The following is an 18,531-nucleotide window of genomic DNA, read 5'->3' as shown; positions in this document are numbered from 1 at the left end:
TTTTCATTTTTCTTTCCACAGTCTGGCCAAAACTTACACATATATCAACTATTCGTAGCCACACACATATACTTATATCTATCTACTAGCCTATATGGCCATTTTCATCATATACACGCATATACACAGTAGACTAGGGAACTAAAATCACCAAATGCACAATATCACAACATTATGCACATGTACCAAATCTTATGGCAACCTATATACATATTTATAACTACTTATATACAAATCCATTACACTAATTCTTATAAGGCTTTATCAAGAAAATCACGATTCTCGGCCTGAATCTTTCCCTTTAGTACTACTACTACTAGAACTTAAAAAATGTAAATAACCACAGGTGAGATCAAATTTTCAGTAACTAATATAGCTCATTAAATGTCTATTACCATAGATAACTATGCCAAAGTAACAAAACCAAAGTAATAGCTTATGTATATATCAAAGGATATAGAATTCCCTCTTTTCAAAGCATTTCCACACATTACCATAATAGCATAATCATCTACCAACCAAACCTTCAATGCTCTTCGACACAAAACCATAGGCTCTATTGGATCAATCACATATTGAGCTGAGCATGCTTTTGGTGGTAGAGAAACATTTGGCCAAAGGTAATTTATCCCACCTACAGACTTGGTTTCCCTCTTCTTGCATACTTGTGATAGAGGTATCATTGAATCCTATCCGCACCCTAATGGGCACTAGGAAATTGCCAAACTGCTCAGATGTCCTATAGTAATAGTCTTAATATAATGCTATGCTAGATTACCCATTGTACCAGCCCGTATAATGTTGCCACCGAATGTCTTATGGTGCCAACCCAACTATATGGATTTGTTTACTAAATCTCCACACAAACACATCCACACATATCCTGGGTGAACTCCACACCCTATGATCATGCTTTTCACACACATTTTACTGCTTTCCCATATTCACATGCTTATATTCACACACACACACACACACAATTAAGCAAATAAAAAGAAAAATTAGTAAACTTTCATTTTACAAATTCATTCCATGCTAAAATTATTTATGAAGCAAAATCATGCATAAAAACTAACAAAACCCTTATTTCACAATTATACAGTTACTTTTACACAATTTAATAGCTAATAAACATAACAAACTATATGGTTACCTTACCCCCTTCTATTCACAAGAAAGGATTACCTACGTTCCACAACCTCACTCAACTTTCTCTTGCTATTCAACTTGCCGTACATAAAAATCTACATAATTGAGGCACCTAAAGTCAATTACTTTATTGACTATTAGTGTTAATTACAACATTTAAGCACCTTATCACTACCATTTCCTCTATTCATATTCATTCACGCACATTATGACCAATTACCACATAATCCAAGTACTAACCTCTACCTAATCAAATTTCTCTAATTACTCTCTCTCTCTCTCTAAACTAGGTCAAATTAAGCCTAAAGCTTTAAATCTTTATTGTTCCAACTTAAACCAGTCATAAAGTACTAGTTTAGGCTCACATAACCTTTCTATTACTATAGGGTAAGAAATCAACTCCTTAAAACTTCCAAATTCATTTCTCAATAGTTTAAACTAAGAGAAAATAGAGTGGAATTGGAGGTTAAGGCAGTACAAGACTTATTCGATAAGTAACAGGTTGAAAATGTCATCCTTGCTCCTAAAATCACTTGCCCTAGTGGAGGTCTACATCTTCTCCATGTCTAAACATTTTTTTCCTTTCTTTCTTTCTATTTCATGAGCTAACACATGCTCAAACTTATCAAAGTTTTACACCATGTGCCATGGCATATCTAGCCTCATCTACGGCATGTGGCATAATGAGAGAAATCCTTACTATACTTACATGCGCCACTTCAAGACGTTGTTCTTCTACTCACATTTGTTCACATAACATCGCAATGAGTTAAAATAATATTTCACTATCCAAAATCCTAATCTCACATTATATTACTAATTCATTCCTTAATTAGTATTAATACAGGAACTCAAAATTTAGGATGTTACATCTATAGCTCCCAATCTATCATATACAAATTTCCACACCTTTTATTTACCAATTTAGGGCTAGATTAGGACTATTGCTTCAAAGCTTAATCATCAACCTCCAACCAGTCATAAAACTTTAATTTAATTTTGAAGAGTTTTTTTATTACAAAAGGGGTAAGAAAACAACCTCTTAAAACTCCTTGATTCAATTTCTCTATAGTTTAAACTAAGAGAAATTAGTGGAAAATTAGAGGTTAGGATAGTACAAAACTTGGCATGAGATAGGTTCAAAATATATTCCAAGCACCTAAAATCTCTTGCCCTAATAGATGGTCACCCATTCTCCTCTTTTGCGTACTTCTTTCCCTTTTTCTCTTATGTCTGCACAAGCTAACTCATGTCTGATTCAAGCAATATTTGTGTCATGTACTGTGACACATGAAACACATGCCATGATGTATGCACAGTGAGGGAAAGTCTACTATGCTTGCACACTTCACATCAAATCATTGTTCTCCCACCCGATCTTGCCCATTCAACATGTAAAGAAGTCAAAACCTTAACTTGCCATCCAAAATCCTGATTATCTAGTTAATTCACTAAATTACTAATTTATCCTTTAATTAGTAACTATTTTCCCAGATTATAATTTTAGGATGTTACAACTTTTTTGAGCCCTTCACGCATGCATAATTATAATTTAATTGTGTCTTGTGAAAGCAAATACTCTTATATAGAATTTAGCTTGCCTAATGATAAGCATGCTTAGTTAAATGCTAAGAAGCATCACATGACATTATGAGGAGGAAGAGAAGAAGCACTAATATGAGACTAGAAGATCAAAACAATAAGGGGTTAAGAAATATGAGTTAATAGTTAATTTTTGTATTATGCATTAGCTATTACACAGACTATTTTTGTCTTTTAAAGTGATAATACTAAATTTTGTTTATCTTATGTTGTATTATTTGTCGCAGCTATAGATGTGCAAAATACAAGCCTTATGTTATATGAATGCAAAATTTCATAGAACTCTATCAATCATCAGGTAAGCCTTGTTAACATATGTTAGGGCATGCTATAGCATTCGTCCAATTCCCCAACCTTTTGTATTTATGCATCATTAGTTATATACATGAACGAAAACCAAAATTATTGTGTTTTACTGCCACAAGTGTAGGTGGTGAGGGCTACTCAGTCATTGCAAACTAAAAGTCTACCTTTATTATTAGACACTACTAAGAGTAAGATATTTTATAAGTGATGTGAATTTTTCATAATTTAATCAAAACTTTATTTTATATGTGACGAGTTTCAAGGATAATGTATGCTTATATTTGATACAATAATAAACTAATTTTATAGCTTGCAATGCATCAACCAAGAGGCTTTGCTATGCAGCTAATCTAAAAAATTATATGGATAGCTCGAGGGAAAAAAGGACTGTAGAAGAAGGCACACTCACTCCCGATCATAGTCTTTTTTATTGCAATAACAATTATCCTTATTTTTTAAATTCTTTTTTACATACTAGCACATTATTATTAAGTGAATGACTATTTATATTTCCCATTGTGAATACCGTATTTTGTCCGGGCATTTTTTAAATTTAATAATAAATAAAAAATATATATAAAAATACAAAAATGAAATTTAATTTTTTTAGGATTATATTTTTTTAAAAAATAATTAATAGGGTTTAATTTCTTCCATTCCATTCTAGATAATTTTTTTATTAAGATTTTATTTCTCTTAGTTCATTAACATAACCAAAAAAATATAAAAATAAAATTTAATCCTTTTTTGGATTATATTTGAAAAAAGTAATAATAATTTAACAAAATCAAAAATCTTGCTTGAACTTAAAAAAAAAAGATCTCTCCTAAATTATCCCAATCATTTAAGAATATTAGGAGCTAGCTTTTAAGAGTCAACTCTTTTGAATTTCTTCCTTTAAATTTTGTTACATTCAAAAAAAAATTTATATTTGCTTAATTCAAAATCAGATTTGTTTTCTAATTTTAAAATTAATAAACATGATTAAAAAAAAGAAGCAAAAGAAAAGAATTATATTTTTTAGAAAAGATATATAAATAAAATAAATAATAATCGATGGGTTAAACCTCAACCCATTAGTTTTAAGATTCACTTACTCGGTCAAAAGGGCATACAGACACGACAAAACAGTAGAGCAGAGATGGCCACACATGCAGAAAGAAAGCAAAGGGAGCAAAGCGAAAAGGCGAAAGAAGGAAGGGAAACCAGAGCATGCGCACGAGGAGAAGGCACAGAGAACAGAAGGAAGACTTGGCCACACGAAGAACAAAAAGTGAAAGAAAGCAAAAGCTTCAGCTGATTCAGATGAACCCAAAGATGAAGAGCCCACACGGCAGAACTAAAATGGTGACTCAGCAAAAGAAAAGGAAAAAGCAATAGGTAGAGACGGTGATTTGAGACTGAAGCGTGTAACGGTGAGTAATCTCTCTTCTCTTCCTACTCTTTATATAAAGTCTACTCCAATTGGGAAAAAGGGGGGATCAAAAAAAAATTCGATGAGAAGAATCAGAAAAAAAGACTTTCTGGAGAAAAGTTGTAGAGATTTCTGGAGATTGACAGAGAGATTGAGAGATTTTGGAGTTTCCAAAAGAATCCTGCATTTGGAGAGAAACGAGTTTTTCTAAAAAAACAAGAGAAATAGAGAGGAGGAGACGACTGAAACATTGAGAGATGAGTGTTTTCAAAAAGAGAGAGAAGAAAGCGATCAGGAGATTGTTGAAGAAGGAACCAAGGATTGGAGATTTTGCTTCTACCTGGGGAGAGAAACCGAGAAGGATCAAGGAAGAAGAGGATTTTTGAAGGATCGAGGACTGATAGGTTTGAGAAATCTTTCATTTTTTTTTGTGATTTAAATTCTCGTTCTGCCTTCCGATTCCACTTCAGGTTCTACTCCATGAAATCTGATTTGGGGTGTTTGTTTTATTCAGAGTTGTATGGATTGAAAGGCTGAAACCAATTTTTTTGAACGTTTGCTAAGTTTGCTTGTTATAAGCCTGATGATCCTATTCTGTTAGCTGATTACTCTGGGTTCACATGAATCATGTATGTTCGTGGGTTGTGTTTAAGATGCTAACAAAAATGTGACACAAGAAAGTATGAACATATGAAATTAGTAGATGTATGATGCCGAAATCTGATCCTATATCATGAGTTTGAATATTCGAAATCATTAGTATGCTTGTTTCATGATTTAGCTACCTTGGAGATTTTTAAGAAGTTATAAATCGTGTTTTTTTTTTTCAACAATCAAAATGTTACATGGAAATATTTAGGTAATAAAACTTAAAGCTCATGGTTTTAACTTAGATGTACTCGGTTTAAATAATAAGGTGTGGTTTGAACTCATTTTCCCAAAAGGTCAAAGTATATACTTGCCTTACAACATTACAGGGTTTTTTAGGAATTAGCCTTTATGACTAATTTCAGAAGTTTCACTTTATGTTGTTTGAACGATCTTAGCTACAGTTGCTTATGTCCTCAGTAGCTTAAGGAGAATGCATTTTTTTAAATTGCACCTAGTTGTTCCTTGAGTCATAATTATACAGACTACTAGGTTGCTTAACAATTAAAATTCAAATTTGTATAAATGTGACCATATGTGTTTAATAGACATAGTTTCAAATGTTTCCAATAAATTGGTTGAGTCTCCATAATGAATTAAAATGATTTCATACCGTATAAATGAACAAGGTTTTGTGGGCGTGAGGATCAATCTTGTATGTATTTATATGGGTTCCAAAGGCCTTTCATTATAACTAACTATCTTTTATAATCTAAATAATTTATTTAAGTTTCATGTGAGATTTTCAGAGTCTTCGTAGGGACTTAAATTAATCACATTATCGTGTGGGATAATAAGTCCTCGCAGATATAGTGATTCTCAATTTCTATAATAAATAAATGATTTTTGCAAATAATCATATAATAAAATTTAGAAAATTAATTAACCAAATTAACGTATTTAAATTATAATTATATTTACCAATTATATCTTTTGGTCATATGAGATTTTTGAATATCTATAGACCTCTAGAATAATCATCTTACAGTGAAAGTCAATAAGACTTCGTAGGTATAGCGATTAAGATTTTTATGTTTAAAAATGCGAATCGTATAATCACGCATTAAAATATATAATATTTAATTCTTTATTGTGTGAGGATTTTGAATCTCTGTAGATATTTAGGATAATCTTATTACCATAAAAGTCAATAAGGCTTTGCAGGTATGATGATTAAGAATCTTTAAAAAAAAAAGTATATATGTATGAATGCACTAAAAAAATAATGATATTATTAATATTTAAAAATTTAAGTAAATAAACTAAGTTGTTAAACTCTTCTATCTTGTGAGAGTTTGGATTCTCCACAGATATAAAGAATAATTGCATTACCGTATAAACCAATAAGTTTCTGCAGGTACTATGATTAAATTTCCAATCATAAAACATAAAAGAAAAATAATTTTAAACTCTTTTCTCTCTTTATTCCAAAAATTCAAAAATTGAGAAAATAATTGAAATTAAATCACTTTTTGCAATTTAAAACACACATATCAAAATTTTAGAAATTGTTTTATTTGCAAAATGGTAAATTATTTCTAATTAATTTTTCTTCAAAAAAATATACTTTTTCACCAACAAACTTTTAAGCCCGAATTATATAGACTTTGATCCCTATCACAGGGTACGTAGGACCTTAAAGCTAGATTATGAGTCAAGTTCTCCCCGTAAATAAATAAATATTTCTCGCTTAATTGTTATCATTTTTATATCAAACACATGAATATAAAAGGATAATTAAAATAATTTTAAAGCCATATTAATATTGCACAATAAACTTTAGGTAATTGTTCTCGTGAATGGGTGTTGTGGGGTGCTTAACACCTTTCCCACACTCAACCAACTCCCGAACCTTTTTTTCTGAATTCGCAGACCATCCTTATCTACCTTTAAATGGTTTCCCAAGATTTACCTAAAATCTTGGTGGCGACTCCCATTTCTTCGGTCTTCCTTCCGAAGGCCGAAACCTCCGCTCTCGCGCCTTCGCGTCGCATTTCTAGGTGTGACACCCATGTAAGTGATTTTTAAGGAAAATAATGCACATGTCTTGTATGCTTTTGATGTTTGATACATCCTACCAACAAGTTATTGCCCAAGAGAATATTTATGAAGTATCTGATGCACTTGTAGGTATGTGTAAATGAGAAACTCAACAATCAGATATATGTTTTGTAACCTTTTTATACAATAGAATGGTGAATCCACGTCACACACATGCACGCATACATATACATGGATGTTGATAGGGGTAAAAATGTTTTGACAATCCTAATTAACTAATTGCACTTTTGATAGGCCATCGATCCGTTGATGTAACATGTTCAAAAGAAGGTATATGGATCTATATTGCTAATCAGTCATATTCAATTGGTGGCATTTTGCATATTATATGAAAAATGTTAAACAATATATTTTTTGTGCCTATTTTATATCAAAATATTATGATGTTAAGGACCAACTTTACACATGTGAGCACTATAATGCAAAATGTGGTATGAAGAGAGATTGTCTACAAGCAAGTTCTCAAAAAACATAAAATTTAGATTGCATTGTCTCTAAGGGAAGGTACAGTTACTTGCCACACATGAAACTCCTCACACACTCAACAATCTACTCTATTATACCAATGCAACAAGCAAGCACTTTCATGATAACATTAGAATATACAACATAATGTTTGCATTCACATCAATGAGAAGGAAAGTTGACGAACATATCAACATGAGGCATAGATCATATGTTTATGCGATGAGGGGATAAAATGTGCACATGATTGGGAGCATCTTACCTACCAATAGATCTCCACTAAGGTTTTCCTAGTTATACATATATAACACAAGTAATGAAGTGTCGAACAAAATACCTACATTAAGGTAAACATTGATATAAAACGCTCCTTTACTATTCATATCAATATGCTTATTTATTTTTATTTTGAACCATACATATTGTAAAAGGGAGGCAACTAAGAAAAGAACTTTGATATTGAAATTGTAAAATTGCTAAAAGATATGCAAACTTAGTAGATTCTACCAATGATAAAGATGTATAAATAAGACTGGTCAACAAATAAAGGATTAACAACCATCTAACATGTACAACAAAGGTAGCTGTACTAATTTTTGATGACATAGGTTCCACATTACATGATAGAGACATTATTGTGCAGTATAGATATGGACTACTATAGCAAATATCAAAGACTTATCTACTCTACCTACTAATGTAATATCCCCTTTTGTTTCCATACTATCAGAATGAGAATATGTTAATGATGCACTCTAAAAAGACTAAGTTGACTCAAATGGAATATATAACATACTTTATTCAAGAGAGCCTTAACTAGCCATCCATGTTACCAAGGACAATAAAATTATTCCAACTATTTTTGGTTGATGGCTACACTATTGTTGAATGTACAAGGCTCTTATACATCAGGAACAATAAAAGACAACTTAGAGTAGAGATTTATAAAGGACTTACTAATTTTATGATACGTCATGAAACAAATCCATTATCATTGGGAAGAAAATTACTCCCTTCATCTTTCACTGAAGGGGTACGTTATACCATACAAAACTTCCAAGATGCAATAGCTATCTATAAATGGGCTGGATATCTACATCTCTTTATTATAATTGCTTATAATCCAAAATGGCAAAAAATACATGCTCTCTAAAAGGGTCCCATCTTTGACCTAAGGATTAATCATATATCTTGTAAAGGATGTTCAAAATCAAGCTTAATATGATCATGAAAGATATCACAAAAAAGCATATATTTGGCCCGATCAAGGTAGGTACTTATTGAAATTTGGTATGCACGATATCTATAATGCTCTTGCCGATATTACCATTCAAAACTCAAACACACAATCTAACAAATGAAATCTTTAAATAAGGGTTAGGATCCCAATCTAAAACATTTGAAAACCATTTCTAAAATAATCAAGTTATAAAGCAATACACAGCAAAAGCATTACAATCATGTATGTGAAGACTACAAAGGAAAGTTTAGAACAACATATTCTTGGAAAAAAAGGGCCATGCGCCGCAGCATGTGCCACAAAGGCATTGGCATTGATTCTGTGATGTGTACTATGGCATGTTCTCTAAGCAGTACACGCATCAAATTCTGTTGTCAGAATAAAAGTTCTGATACTAACTTCAAACGTGTGCCGTTTTTACATCCGATATTTGATTGAGGTTATTCAAGCACCCACATAAAGCTTGTTTAAAAATTTGACCAATGACACTTGTATCATTCAAATACAATATCCCGTTTAAAAATTGGACACCCAAGTGTATTTGATCGTTTAAGTCAAAATCTTCCACTTGAGCATCATTATTTGAAACCATAAGTTATTGGCTACTTTTAGGGCTTTTACCACATCTAATGCGACAAATTATACCTATTTGACTATTAATATACACCATGTCACATATATACACAAGTTAGGTGAGTAAGTTGCTCATCACTCAGTCTTACATTTGGGCAATTTCATGAACTTTCCATTCAAATTCATATCAATGTCCAAACTTTCACACTCATCATATATCCATTCTATTCACTTGCACATATATTCAATTCACAGCCTTGATCATTACAATCACTTCAAACACATGTATATACACCATATCGGGCTAGAATTTAAAGTCACATATACATATGCATTCGCAAAACTATGCATATTTATAAATTCCTATAGCAACTTATATATAATTTCCAAAATTTATATATTACACACAACTCTTACTATGAGCAACTAGAAATAGATATCCTCTTGTTCTGGCCAGTATCTTTCCCTCTCATACCACTAGAGTCAAAACTTGTAAAATATAAATAACCACAAATGAGATAATTTCAGTAACCAAAATAGTTCATTAAATGCTTATTATTAATACAAATAGCCATATATAAGTAAAAAAATCCAAAGCAATAGTTATAATACAAAATATAGGCACAACTTTCTCTTTTTACTAAATGCCTTTCATAAAAATTCACAACACTAGCATGATCATCTATCTACTAATCCTTCAAAACTCCTCGTCTTGAAACTATAGACTCTAATAGATCAATCACATTTTGACCCAAGCATATCTTTAGTAGTAGAAACACTTGGCTAAAAGTATTCTTTTCCATTTTGGAACTATGGTTTTTCCCTTCACACACACATATGATAGGGGTGTCATTGACTCCTAATTGCACCCTTACGAGTATTAAAGAGTTGCCAAACTACTTGAATGACCCATGATAACAGTCCTAATATAATGATGCATCGAATGTCCCAAGGTAAAACTTGATATAATTTGTTATACTAGATCTTTCATGGTGCCAACCCAACCATATGGATTTGTTTACACACCTATCTCCATACACACACCCATCTACACACAAGGTGAATTCCCACCCCATTATGATCATGCTTTTAACATGCAAAAATCACCATTTTTGCATGTTACACAATATATATATATATATATATTTATTTATTTATTTATTTATTTCAATTAGAAACCAATAGTCATTCAACAAACATTTCAAATGCCAAAACCATTACAGAACGATGCACAAAAAACTCACAAACATTGGAATCCTAATTTATACATTTACTTCTACGTAGTTAAAATAGCTAACAAACATAACAAACTATATGGTTATCTCATAAGAAAGGTTACCTATAGTACACTTCCTTATTCGCACTTCTTTTGCTCAATTCACACGTTACACACAATAATCTACATAATATCAGCACCTGAAGTCAATTACCACATTGACAAATAGTACCACTTTCAACAATCAAACATTTAAATGCTATCAATTCCCCTAGTTGAGTCTATTTTTACTCTTCTAACCCTACACATCATCCATTAGGACCTTAACACACTTATTCCCAAATTTTACCTATTTTCTCTTTTCAAGTTTGACTAATTTGAGCCTACAGCATCAAAGCTTTATCGTTAAAGATCAAACTAGTTGTAAAGTCCTAATTTAATTCTAAAGAGCCTTTTTATTATTATAGAGTAAGAAATGAACCCTATAAAACTTCTAGATTAAATTTCCTAATAGTTAAAACTAAGAAAAATTAGTATAAAATAGGAGGTTAAAGCAGTATGAGACTTACCCGATAAGAAACAGGTCAAACATTGTCCTAGCTTTCAAAATTACTTGCCCTAGTAAAGGTCTCTTAGTTCTCTACTATCCTATGTCTCCTCTTTTCTTCTCCCTCTATTTCCATTAGTTGAGCCACATATTGAAAAAGTAAAATCTATACCATGTGCTACGGTATATGGTACAATAAGGAAACTCCTCACTGTGCTCATACACTTCACTTCGTAATGGCATTCTCCTACTCTAATATACCCATGTAACAACCCAAAGGGTCAAAACAACATTTCATCATCCAAAACCCTAATCTCACAATAAATTACTAATTCACACCCCTATTAGTAATTAATTTCAGAATTAATAACTCAAGATGTTATAGTTCTCCCTTCCTTTTAAGAATTTTATCCCCACAATTGAAACAACTACGTATATACACATACCTAAGGAAACAGATATGGGTACTACTACCTCATCTTGGCTTCTATCTCCCAAGTTGTGTCACTGGGAGTTATACCTTCACCAGTTGAATCGTCTTATTTCTCAATTGCTTATCCTTTACATCTACTATTCATTTATGTTTAGCCTTGTAGGTCATATTTTCCTATAGTTCTACCTCTTCAGGCTCAATCATATGAGAAGGATCTAGTTAATACTTCTTGAGTTGAGACATATGGAACACATTATAAACTCCTAACAACTACAAAGGTAAGGCAATATGATAGGCAATCAGCTCGATCCTCTCCAAGAATTCAAACAAACCCATAAATCTAGAATTCAAATTTTAGCCCTAATTGATCTCCAATTCTAGTTACTAGCATAATCTTCAAGAATACATGGTCAACCATCAAAATTCTAATGGTCTTCTACATCGATCAACGTAACTCTTCTTCCTACTTTGAGCTATCAAAAGCTTCTACCTTATCATCTTAATCTCCTATATAGTCTAGTCCACAATGTCAGGCCCTACTAGACTTCTTTCACTTAACTCAGTCTAACACAAAGATGATCTATACTTTCTTCTATATAAAGTCTCATATGGTGCTATTTAAATATTGAAATAGTAGCTATTGTTATATGCAAATTCAACCAAAGGCAGATAGCTATCCTAGCTACCTTACAACTCCAGTACATAAGATCGTAGAATTTCTTCTAGAGTATGTATTATTCGCTTAATTTATCCGTCAGTGTAAAGATGATAAGAATGCTAATTTTTAAAGTAGTACCCATAGCTTTCTATAATGTTCCTCAAAATCTAGATGTAAATTTTGGATCACGATCAGAAGCTACATCCCTCGACACTCCATGCAATTACATAATCTCTCAAATATAAGCTTTTGCCAGCTTTTCTGTAGAATCACCAATTCAAATGGTAAGAAAGTGAGCTAACTTCGTCAATCAGTCCACAGTCACGCAGATAGTATGATGCCCAAACTAGGTTCTTAGCAATCCAGAGATGAAATCTATAGAAATACTGTCCTATTTCTATTAGTTATCTTTAAGGGTTGTAGTGTTCTACTTGCTCTGATGCTCAACCTTAACTCTCGAGCATGTTAGGCACTACAATACAAACTCTGTAAGATCTTAAATCTCAATCTCAGGAACTAGTTGCTAACTAAGAGTAAATTAGTAATTAGTGAATTGATTTTGGTTTAGATGTTGAGTTGATTCTTTGTATTTTTTTGGATGTTATATTGATAGGATTAAAGGGTAGATAGGAAATCTAGGGCATAACATACGAGCACAAGTGAGATTGAACTCACTGTGCCATGCACCGCAGTGTATCGTCCAAGGATCACTTAAAGCTGATGTGAACAGCTTGTGAAATTAGAAGAGAAAAGGCTAGAAACATGTCTAGATGGGAAGAAGATTCCATCTTTGTTAAGGCTTGCAACAACTAGAGCTCAGGAGTCTACTTCGATTAGTAATTGTTTGGGTAAGTATCACACAATCTCAAGCTTTATTTCTACCCCATTTTTATTGAATTTCATTAGTTGAGAAATTGAATCATGAAGTTCTAAGGTGTTGTAATCTAAAAGAAAGGACTAAAACAGGATATAGAATATAGAACTAAGGTTTTATAACTAGTATGGAGTTGAATGGTTAAGCTTTAAGGATTTAAGCTTAAAAATAACCTAAATGTTAGGTTAGAAGGATAAAATTGGTTGAATAAGTGAGTTAGGAGGTTGTGATAATTGTTTGAGTATCCTGTAGGGCTAATCACTATAAATAATAGATAAGTGAATTCAAAATGGTTCAATTGAACTGTTTTATATGTTAAGAGATTTGGTTTAGCCGAGTCAATGCCTATGTTAAGTTTGAGAATTGACTGAGGGAAATTGTGTTATGTAGATTGAGCACTTTGTTAGATAGGTAAAAATACCTAAGAGGGGGGTGAATTAGGGTTTGAGGAAATTTTAGTTCTTTTAAATCATTTTCAGCAAAGCTGTGTTCAAAGGAAGATTTTTGCAAATTTGAGTTTTAAACTGTGTGTAAGAATGCCAAAGTTGTTTTTACAATCTCAATATGTATATGAATGTTTAGGAGCAATTTCTAAGTGCAAGTTTAAGTAAAAGCAAGTAGACATATAAAATTTAATTTCATATACTAAAACATAGCATTTATTAAGGTTGCTAGAAATATAAAAAGTTAAGGAAAGAGAGATTGCAAACAATGGTTTTCCTAATTCAGCTTCTTCTCTTGAGCCTATATCCAGTTCCTAAGCAACTACTTGAAATTTTTTCACTAAAACACCAGTTTGAGTGGGTGCTTGCCACCTCAGTACATCTACAAGTTCAGTTTAGGTACTTGTGAGCCTTTACAATAACTCACTTTACTAGTGAGCTTTTTTTTCCTAAGAGAACAACCTCTCTTGATTTCAAGAAAAATCTCTACCTCATCTTTACAAAGGTTTTATGTACATGAATCACTCACTTAAAACTCTCTCTAAGAGTAATAATAACTTTATTTCACTAATTAGCTTTAGTGTAATTTTGAGGATAAGCGACTAATTTCCTATCAAAATTTTGGCGCCGTTGTCGGGGAATGGTTTGAGATTAATTCTAAGGTTGTTTAGTACTTAATTTACATTTTTAATGTTCCTGGAAAAATTTTTAAAAAATTATAAAAATTTGTGTTTTGTGTTTTGTTTAGTGCTTTTTGTGTGTTTTGAGTGTTTTTATTCTGTTTTGAAAAGAAAAAAAAATTAGTGCAATTTTCGTTGGTTTGGTGTAGAGCTGAAAATACTCTGTTTCTAGTGTCTCTATCTGAAATTGAAAAATTAACTGGGAATGAGTCTGAGGGAATTTGAACTTGAAATTTATTTCTGAAAGCTCTATATCTTAGCTTCACTTTAAAATTGGTTTGGTCAATTTCGGATATGGGAAGTGTCCTGTGAAAATTTACAATCTAACAAGCTCCAGGGAGCCATTACAGAGGATTCCCAAAACCCTGTTTCAACTTTGAGTTAGCATATCTTCCTCTTTGTGCGTTCAAATTGATTGATTCCAATTTCATTTTTTCTTATCACTGTCTTATCTTTGTTTCTTGTGTGTTTAGGATTTTCTTCAATTTTTCCATTTTCCTATTTGAAAGTTTCTTAGAAGCTCTGAAGGTCTTCTAGACAAAATCCTGTTTCTCCAGACTTGAGGACCAACTTGTGAAAAATTCTGGAACGATTGGGAAGGATTTTTAATTTGAAAGTTTTATATAATTTTCCTGTATCTCTGTGTTTTCATAAAAGTTTCAGGGGAATTTATCATGTGGATTTGCTGATAGAAAATCACAAGTTCACTGTCTCCAGAGAGCCTACTATGCGAATTCCAGAATTGCCAAAGCTTCTTGATTGAGCATTTCTAACTCTCTTTCTACTTGTTTGGTGTTATTTTTTTTTTCATTTGTTTTCTATTGAGTATATTAAAAAAAAAAAAAATATTTCTCTTGCTTTGTGTGTTTTTGAATTGTTTCGTGTTGATTTGCATTTTAGTTTAGCTTGTTCTTTGTTCTTAATTTTCTTGAGCTTGATTAGTGCATGACCCGAAGAAAACATACCTCTTTTGTTGAATTAGATCCAGAAATTGAAAGGACTATTTCTAGATTGAGAAGATCACAACCTATTCTTGATTCTCATTTGGTTTGTAATTCAACAATGGAAGGTATCTTAGGACATGAGCATGTGCATAATGAGGGCCATGGGAATGGGAATGAGAATTTGCATGATGATGGCCATGTTAATAATGAATTTGAAGGCTTGCATAACCCTAGAGAGGAGAGGAGCATTAGGCAATTAACTCAACCTAATTGGCATGATAATCCTTGTGGCTTATATGTTCCTCCTACTAATGTTCAATTTGAAATTAAATCCTCTTTGATTAATGCATTGCCTAAATTTCATGGGTTACCGGGAGAGGATTGCCATAGGTTTTTGCATACTCTCCTATTGGTTTGTGATACTATGAAGCCTATGCATGTAAATGTTGATGATGTTCAAGCTAAGGCTTTTGTATTTTTCTCTGAAGGTTTAGCAAAGGAGTGGTATTTCAACTACCCTTCTTATGTGAAAGTAAGCACATGGGCTAAGCTAAGAAGACTCTTCTTAGATAAATTCTTTCCAAATTCCAAGGTCACCAATTTGAGGAAGCAAATCTATGGGGTTCAACAAGGAGAGGATGAGAGTCTCTATGAGTATTGGACTAGATTCCAAGGCCTTTTGGCTAAATGCCCACACTATCAAATCTCTAGCGAGAATTTAGTCCAATATTTCTATGAAGGCTTGATTCCAAGAGACAAAGTTAACATTGATGCTGCTAGTGGTGGATGCTTGATTGACCTCACTTCCTTAAAGGCTTGGGAACTAATTGACAAGATGGCTTCAAGTGGTGCTCAATACTCTACAAGGGAAAAGAAATGTGAATATGGTAGGTTCTTCAATTCTTAATGATTCATATGTGGACTTGCTAGCTGCCAAGATTGGGAGAATGTTGGCTCCACAAATATCTCAAGTGAGCAATGTAAGTACTTCTCAAGCACTTGTCCCTTATTCTTGTACTTTTTGTGACTCACCTATGCATGTAGAAAGCAATTGTCCTATTAAGTTTGAACAAGTAAATGCTATCTACAATGGAAAACAATCCTATGGTGGGAGGCAAGGGCAAGGAGCTTATTCTAATACTTACAACCCTTCATGGAGAGACCATCCTAATTTCTCCTATTCAAATCCAAATGTGGCTTTACAAGACAATCAACAAAGAGGATCCTATCAAAACACCTTTGGCCGTGACCCTCCACCTCATTTGTCTCAAGGTAGCTCTTCTCAAAGCTACAATCCAAGTGGTAATTCTCTTGCACCTTCATCTAATTCTTATAGTGATAGGAGGCTTGTTCCAATTGAGAGTTCTTCTAATTCAAACTCTTCTAATGATGTGAATGTGTTACGTAAGCAGTTGATTGAAATGAACTCCTTGTATAAAAACATGTATGATGGCTTAGGGAACAAGGTAGAGAGTATGGGTAACAAGTGTGAGAACATGAACTCTAAAATTGATGCCCTTACTTCTCAAATGAATATGCTTGCTAACCAATTAAGTGCAGCCAATGCTCAAGCCTCTACATTACCATCCAACACCGTTGCTAATCCTAAAGCTAATCTTAATGCTATCACATTAAGGAGTGGCAAGGAGTTGGGAGAAAGAGTGCAAAAAGACAAAAGACAAGGGAAGGCCGAGAAGCCCTCTTTAAATTCTTCAATTGATGTTAATGTTTCTAGTTCTTCTTTTGCTCCTAATGATGCATCTTTTTGTAGAGATGATGAGGATGAAAACATTGAGGAGATCATATGTGAGCAACCACCATCTAAGGTGAAAAAGGGACTATGGCCGAGTTGTTTAGTAAGGAAAAAGAGGGAGAGGCCAAGCAAAGTGAAACAAGAAAGGAGAGTTCAAGGAAGGAAGAAGGAAAGCAAAGTCAAGAGATTATGAAGAAGCTTCCTTTTCCACAAGCACAAGTGGTCCCTAAGCAAGTGAAAGGACAATTTGATCAAGAGGTATATGATTTCTTCCATAAGATTCATGTTAATGTACCCTTGATGGATGTAGTTAAGAACTTTCCTAAGTATGCCAAATTTTTGAAAGATTGTTGTACAAATAAAAGAAAATTTAGGCCTAATGCAAGGGTACAATTACCCTCATCTGTGAGTGCTATCATGAAGCCTCAACTCCCTATAAAATGTGAGGACCCTGGTTCCTTCACAATTCCATGCAAGATTGGAAACACACATTTTTCTCATGCATTGATAGACTTAGGTGCAGCCATTAATGTTATGCCTCTTTCAATTTATCATGCCTTGAGTCTTGATTGCATGCATAAGACACCTATGATATGCCAATTAGCGGATAGAAGTGTTAGAAGACCACATGGAGTAGTAGAAGACTTGTTGGTTTGTGTTAAAGGTCTATTATTTCCTGTGGATTTCTATGTGCTTGATATGTCAAAAGAAGGGAGTGGGGATGATATTTTGATTTTAGGAAGGCCATTTATGAGGACTGCCCGTACATTGATTGACATGAAAAAAGGTAGTTTGATTTTGAAATGTGGAGAGGATCATGTTATTTTTAATATATATGAAGCAATGAAACATCCTTTTGAGGATTATTCTTTGTTAGGTGTAAGTTCCATTGAGTTATTGCTTCATGATGCTTGTGAGTCTCACATGCTTGATTCTTTCTCACATGTTGATGATGATTTGTCTCTTGTTACTACTACATGTATTGATGGATGTAGTTGTCCTATTTGTTTAGAGATTGATGCATGCTTGAATGATGCAACTACTTCTTCTCATGATTTGTTTAAAATATCTCCTATGCTTGATCTTGAAATGCTTGAGAAGGGTATATCTTCTTGTGTTGTAGGTACTAAAGCCATTAAGGCGAATCTATGAGTTTTTCTCCACTCGAGCTTGATGTTCTTAGGATTCCCAAGCTATTGGAGGAAAATTCTACACTTTCACATGTCGAGGGCCGTGGCTCAAGTCCAAGCACTTGAGGACAAGTTGCAAGAAAAGGGGGAGGCTGTAAAGAAAGAAGAGGAGAAATCAAAAACAAGTGAGAAGCCTAAAAGACAAGATAGTACCATGGAATATTCCACCAAATTAGACTTGAAGAAGCTCATTCCCTCTTGTGTAGAGCCACCTACCTTGGAGTTGAAGCCTTTACCATCCAATCTCAAGTATGCATATCTCATTGAGAATGAGAAGCTTTCGGTAATAATTTCTAACTCTTTATCTCTTGAGGAAGAAAATGCATTACTTGATG

Source organism: Prosopis cineraria, unplaced genomic scaffold, assembly GCF_029017545.1.
Source record: "Prosopis cineraria cultivar Desert tree isolate PC_DT_omini unplaced genomic scaffold, ASM2901754v1 PC13, whole genome shotgun sequence".
Lineage (NCBI taxonomy): Eukaryota > Viridiplantae > Streptophyta > Magnoliopsida > Fabales > Fabaceae > Prosopis > Prosopis cineraria.
The sequence above is the reverse complement of the archived record's forward strand: the minus strand, read 5'-3'. Positions refer to the sequence as shown.